At 35.8% G+C, this 7262-nt stretch overlaps 1 non-coding gene across 1 annotated transcript; it reads right to left on the minus strand.

Annotated features, from left to right (window-relative positions):
* Window positions 1-543: 543 nt before the first annotated feature.
* Window positions 544-650, minus strand: LOC119826972. Its single transcript, XR_005287527.1, has one exon. It is a non-coding gene; the product is annotated as a U6 spliceosomal RNA (small nuclear RNA).
* Window positions 651-7262: the final 6612 nt, after the last annotated feature.

Below are 7262 nucleotides of genomic sequence, written 5' to 3' on the forward strand. Positions count from 1 at the left end.
ATATCTTTTGACTTAAATTTTGAAGTCAAGAAATTTTCAAAATATAGGTTGGATTAATCCAGTAGCATTTATAATCAAATGTCTTTTAGCAGCTGTTGCTCTTTCCTCAACAGTCAAACAATTCAAAGACAACACAATCACACACAATATCCAGATTCTCTGTGTATTTTCCATTTTTTTTCATGGAAACTAAGCCAGGGTGGATGGGAGCTAGGAACACTAGTGCTTCCCCAAAACCCAGGTGGCAAGGTTTGGGTTCCAAATCCTAGAGCTGGAATTCCAATCCCAGCTCTGGCCTAGGCAGGTGACTAAAAAGCCTCAGGCAAATGGCTTTTTAGCAAATTCATGCCCCAAAAGTTAGGCATCAAATGAGCATGAATAATAAAATCTCAGATAGAGAAATTGGGGTTCACCCTAAAGGTCAAGAAAGGAAAGCAAACAGCCACTAGCTCTTACCTCTACCTCAATATGAAAATGGTGATTCTGCCTCCAAGAAACCTCAGAATAAGCCTGAGAATGAGAGCTGTCTCTTCCCATTTTTTTTAAAATATGGAACACTTCATGAATTTGCATGTCATCCTTGCACAGGGGCCATGCTAATCTTCTCTGTATCGTTCCAATTTTAGTATATGTGCTTCCAAAGCGAGCACTTGTCCCATTTTATAATCCTCTCTAGGGTTAGGATTAAAGGCATTTACCATTGGGATTAAAGGCAGGCACCACCTGGTTTCTATGGCAACTAGTGTGGTTACTGAATTTAAAGGTGTGTGTTACCAAAGGCTAACCAGTGGGGCCACTTTACTCTCTGATGTTTAGGCAAGCTTTATTTGTTAAAATACATTAAATACCACTACATTATTCAAAATATGCAACTTCCTTAAACTGAGGTTGCATTTTCAATAAGGAAGTTGATGTGTTAAAAATGGAACTATATGATAGAAACTTGACTAATAATGAATATTGAGTACAATATCAGAGGAAGTTGTTCTGACATGTATCTTATATAATCACTTAGACCACATATATCAGTTTTCTTCTTTTATAACATTTTAAAAGTTTTCAATGTTGTTTTCATTAGAAAGATACATATTATCCCATTATCCTAGACTCCCAAATTTATTTAGCTAATCTTGGACAAAGAATTGAAGGGATATCAGATGCCACTGTTCAATACCATAGAAGCATTTTCCTTTGATCACTCGGTGGACCAGTATGATGTTCTGAGCTGTATTTGTTAGCTTTCTATACTACAGAAGAGAGAAAAGGGAGTAAGATAGGTATGGATGAATAACTATAACTCATCATATTAAATTTTATCTACCAACCTGTAAACAGTCTTCTCTCTATTCAACTTTGACAAATCCACTTCTTATCTTATTTTTAGTTTTTCTACCTTCATGCTGTACTCTCACAGAGTATTACAAAATATACAGAGCATGACCCATAAAAGTATGTTTCTCATTCAACAGCAATTATCAAAAAGGGTCAAGTAGCCTGAAGTAGAATATGTAAGCTAATTATGAAATTGATGGAATCAGAGATTTCACTCCAACTAATAAATTTCTTGCTTTAGGATCAAAAGCTTGAGAAAAATCTACATGCATAAATGTCAATACATTATTTTAAGGTTTGGTGACCCTCAAATTCCCAATGCTCTAATATAGTAGAATAATTGATATACTAAAGTACATTTCAAGAAATATGTTTAAGCGATGTGAAGTTTTTAATCAAGCATAGAACTCTATGAATAAGCCAATATTGTGTGTATGTGTGTAATTAGAGAAATAAAATTCAGATGATGGAGAAATGAGGTGAAGAAAGTGGTCAACCATATTAACAATGAGAGAACCAGTGGCTTTTGAATAACACTGTGATGTAAATCTTGTCTCAATACTCAAGCTATAAATATCTTCATTTCTTGTCTATAAAGCAGAGAAGTTCATAAATTAAGCAACACACGCTAAAATATTAATCTCCACATGGTTACCTAAGTATTTACCAGTTTGCATTGATGTTCCAGCAAGTGTACCTGAATGCTAATATCCTTCCTTCCTTCCTTCCTTCCTTCCTTCCTTCCTTCCTTCCTTCTTTCCTTCCTTCTTTCCTTCTTTCATATTTTTCTTCACCATTGTCCCTTCTTATTTGATGGGAGCCAACTCAACAATTTTGAAAGAGATTTTTAAGCAACTGAGATAGAATGAATCAATTTATAAGTTGTCAGTCTCATACTTAGCACAAAATGCACTTTAGAGACCTGACATCGGCTTCTATTCAGAATGAGTAATTTTCAAAATCTGGTGTGGTTAAATGCAAAATATAATAATTACAGCAAGTTAAAATGATGTTAAATTGTGGAAACATCTTCATATAATATATGCACATATTTTAACGGAAAGTACCAGAGAATCCCCACATCCAATTTTTTGAGAAAAAAATATTGTTAAGATATACTTAATATCCCAAAATATCGAGGTAGCCATATTCACCATATAGTTTGTCTTAATCTAAGTTGACTTGGAATACAGCTCGAAACATTGTAACAAAGGTAGTGATGAGATTAAAATAAAGCTGATAGTTTTGCTCGATCTTCCTCAATAACACACTCATCAAGACATCCACTTATTTCTTCACTTTCAATTAAAATCACAGTTTGACTCTCTAATTTCATTCCTGGAGCTGAAAATTCCTTAGAGACAGATATCCACTATAGTAAGGAGGAGGCCACTTGTTGGTTTTGGCTGCTTAGCCCCGAAGTAATCACACAGACAATGTATTAATTAAATCACTGCTTGACCCGTTAGCTCCAACTTCTTATTGGCTAACGCTTACATCTGAATTTAACCCATTTCTAGTAATCTGTGTTCCATCACATGGCTGTGGCTTACCGGGTAAAGTTCCCAGCGTCTGTCTCCAGCGGCAGCACCATGGCTTCTCTCTGACTCTGCCTTCCTTCTCCCATGCTATAGGCCAAGCCATTTTCTTTATTCATCAATGGTAATCACAGCATACAGAGGGAAATCCCACATACTCAGTAACATCACTCATCAAAACATCCTCTTGTTTCTTCACGTTCAATTAACATCATAGTTGACTCTCTAATTTCATTCCTGTAGCTGAGACTTCCTGAGAGACAAATATCTACTATCCCCTAGGCTTATCTGTTCATTCTCTCAACAAATTGTCTGCTATCAAATGACATTTAGCAAATATAAATGTCATTTGAAATACGTCTTCAAATACCACTTAGCTATATTCAGTTCATCAGGAAATATTTAGAACATCAACAGGGATTCGATTGCTTTCCTCTTAGGATGTAGTTAGCAAAACTAAAATAAAAAATGAATGAAATTAAAGTGAAAAAGCCAGGTTGTTAGACTTGACACTCATTAACTGGGTATTTTAAAGTTTTCTAACATTTGTCTTGCTTTATTTTGTCATCTGTGAAATAAAAGTTTTCTTAGCCGGGCGGTGGTGGTGCATGCCTTTAATCCCAGCACTTGGGAGGCAGAGGCAGGCAGATCTCTGTGAGTTCGAGGCCAGCCTGGTCTACAAGAGCTAGTTCCAGGACAGGCTCTAAAAAAGCTGCAGAGAAACCCTGTCTCGAAAAAAAAAAAAAAGTTTTCTTAGTTGATATCCAAATTATATCTTCATTTCAAAAATATTATTTTAACTGCTTTGTTAAAATATTAAGTGTTAAAATTTTATTATTCAAATATTGTTTTAGGGCTGGAGAGATGGCTCAGGGGTTAAGAGCACTGACTGCTCTTCCAAAGGTGTGAGTCCAATTCCCAGCAACCACATGGTAGCTCACAACCATCTGTAATGAGATCTGGTGCCCTCTTCTGGCACGTGGGCATACATGAGGCAGAATGTTGTATATTTAATAAATAAATCTTCAAATATCGTTTTATTATTCAACTATTATTGAGAACCAAAAAATAGCATGCCTGCCTTCATAAACTTCAAGTCTATGTATATTGTATGATTATAAAATGCAGACAAACACACACACACAGGAAATAAATATGTACATGCAAATACTTCATCTTCTGTTTTGAATACTCTGTTGGTTGGTCTTCTGTCATCTTGGTACAGCGTAGGGCCATCTGGAAATAGGGAATCTCAATTAATTAAAAATGCTTTCATCAGATTGACCCATAGACAAGTCCATGGGAAATTTTCTTGATTAATGGTTGATGTAGAATGGTCAAGCCCACCATGGGTGGCATGACCCCAGGGTTGGTTAATGAGAGAGCAGGCTGACAAGCCAACAGGTGTAAGCCAGTAAGCAAATTTCTTCCATGGCCTCTGCTAAAGTTCCTACCTCCAGGTTCCTGCCTTGAGTTCTCTTAGTGATAGACTGGGACTTGAACATGTAAACCAAATAAACTGTTTTGTTTCCAAGTTAAATTTGTTCAGTGCTTTATCACCACAATAAAGGAAAACTCAGACATGTGTGAAAGAAAACTGCTTGGGTATCATACTGCTCTGTTTATCTCTGTTTTATTTCTGTGAACTGAAGATAGTGACCTCTGGCAGAGTGGGCAGCTTGTCAAAGTCACATCTGCTGTGTTTAGTTCTAAGGAATTCCTCTTTATAATGAGCAAACTATACCTTTAGTAGACAGAAGAACTGACCAATCAAGAGAGATGAAGTTCATAGTAAAGAAGACTTATTACATCAACTGATCTCTGCCCATGATAGAACCAATAAGGGTTTTTGTTGTTCTCATTTATTTTTCACACTGTATTATAGTTATAACACTTTACCCTTCTCTGTCAAACCTACAGTTTCTCCTATAACCCTCTGTACTCTTTTTCAAATTTAAGGTCTCATTTGTCATCAAATGTTATTGAATAAATATATATTCCCAAAAATAAGCTGTTGAGTTCATATCAGGTTACTTGCATATATGTTTTCAGGGTTGACTGCATGGTACTGAACAACCAACTGCTGTACTCTCCCCTGGGGAGAGCCACCTCTCCCACTCCTGTAGTTCTTTCTTGGGATCGTGCCTCTTGAGCTTTTCCCCATGGAGTTCGGCATCATCATTAATTTCTCCTTCTTCAGCTCATGTTTAGACAGTCGTATGGGTGAAACCTAACAAGTGTAACTTTTGATGTTACTAGGAGACCCAATTTCACAGCAAAATCCCTGATACTCTGGCTCCCACAGTCTTTTTACCCTTTCCTCCACATTGTTTTCTGAACTTTAGCTATTAGAACTGAGTTCTGTAAACGGAGGCTGCACTTTTCTTTCCTGGCTACTGAGACCTAAATAATCACACAAAACCCGTATTAATTATAGCACTGTTTGATGAACAGCTCAGGTGTATTCCCAGCTAGCACTTACATCTTACATAAATTCATTTTTTATTATTTTACATTTAGCATGAGGCTTGTGGTTTGTTACCTCACATCTTGCTTCCTGGGCATGGCATCTCCTTTCCTCTGCCATCTCTTTCTCTCTCTCTCTCTCTCTCTCTCTCTCTCTCTCTCTCTCTCTCTCTCTCTCTCTCTCTCTCTCTCCATCTCTGTTCAGATTTCCTACCTGACTTTATTCTGATAAGCCACTGGCCAAAACAGCTTTATTCATCAACCAATAAAAGCATCACATATACAGAAGGACATCCCACATCAGGGTTCCACAATTTTTCATATTGGTTGTGGTTTTCTATGGGGGATTCAGTGTGTTGAAAGGGGAAGTTTCCTTAATGTGGGGTAAAGAATAAATTTATCTTTGTATATAAGGAAAATTTTTATAGTTTTTTTTTACAAATTATTATAATTTAATAAATTAGTGGTTATAGATCCTCCTCCAATAACCATTATTTTACTAGCACTAAGTAGTTGACTAAGTTTCCAGTACTAGACATATTATCCCTCTTATTGATTGGGCCTTAAGTATATGAGAACCAGTGGTTATGACCAAGGTATGTGTGCCACTATTATACCTATAAGGTTAGTGTGTAATGCTGGCCATTAATTTGATTCAGAGACCTCATAGCTGGTGGGACTGTTGGCTGCCTCTCTGCTTTGGAAACTTACATGGTAACATTGAGTACCACCAAAGCTGGTTCTCAGGAAGGAGTTCCAGCTCTAGGCTCTCTGGGACCTGCTTCTGAAGAGCATTGTGTCTTCAGCAATAGGTACTTAACTTTCACTTCTAGAGTATAATCAAGGGCAACGGTAATAGGCTGTATGCTTTAACAGTCCCCAATAAGTTTATAAATGTAATACCAGATATCTAATTTCCCTTCTTTGGTCTTGGCAACATAGAGTTTGTCTTTCTTAATGATCCACTGCCCTTTAAAGATCTTATTCCCTTAGCATATTCTTGACTTCATTCTGAGAGCAATATCTTTTATGTGTGTATGCACATGTACAGAAAGATATAGTAGAATTTAATTTACAATGTAACAGAATTAAAGAAAGGTATATGTGTACTTATATGCATACAAAGAAGTATGTATATAATGGATTTCATTTCTATTCAGTGTTAAATCTATCTTAAATTCTCAGCATGATACAATTTCCTAATTTGAAATTTAAGTTCAACAGACATTACAAACTGAATGTGTCATCAACTGTATTTTTCTAGCAGGTCAATAATTTGGATACACCATCTAATATAATCAGTTAACGAGCCAATTCAATAATATTTGCAAATACAGCTGATGTCGCGTTTTTCTTTGCACATTTACTCTCTTCGTTTGATAATTTTAACTTTGTAAACTATTAAGGGAACATCACTATGATCTCTTTGACTCTAATTTCTGTCTAGTCTCTCTCGCCACTTGCCATCCACTCTGCACAGGAACTCAGATGTATCATCTTGGAAATCTAATTATATCAATATTATAATTAAAACTTACATTTATATAGAATTTTGTGTCTCCTAATTCTTTAAAACTGCATTCACAGCTCTTTATGTGTAACTTAATTATTATGAATTCTACATGTACAAGACAGTTTAACACAACTTTCTTAGTTGTTGATAATAGAAGCAGAAAAGAAAGAGTAGGAATATAAATTAAATTACATGAACAACCTTTAACTAAAGAACATTTGCATAACAATATAACAATTAGAAACCAAATACACATTATTCTTAGTTACACACAGAGCTTTCCACAAGGGTGATATCTTAGTTCCATTTACCATTGCTTTGATAAAACAGCGTAACAATAGCAACTTAAGGGAGAAAACATTAACTTGGCTCACAGTTCTGGGTTGTAATCTATTATTTGTGGTTCTGTCAAG

This window comes from Arvicola amphibius, chromosome 11 (assembly GCF_903992535.2).
Source record: "Arvicola amphibius chromosome 11, mArvAmp1.2, whole genome shotgun sequence".
In the NCBI taxonomy this organism is placed as follows: domain Eukaryota; kingdom Metazoa; phylum Chordata; class Mammalia; order Rodentia; family Cricetidae; genus Arvicola; species Arvicola amphibius.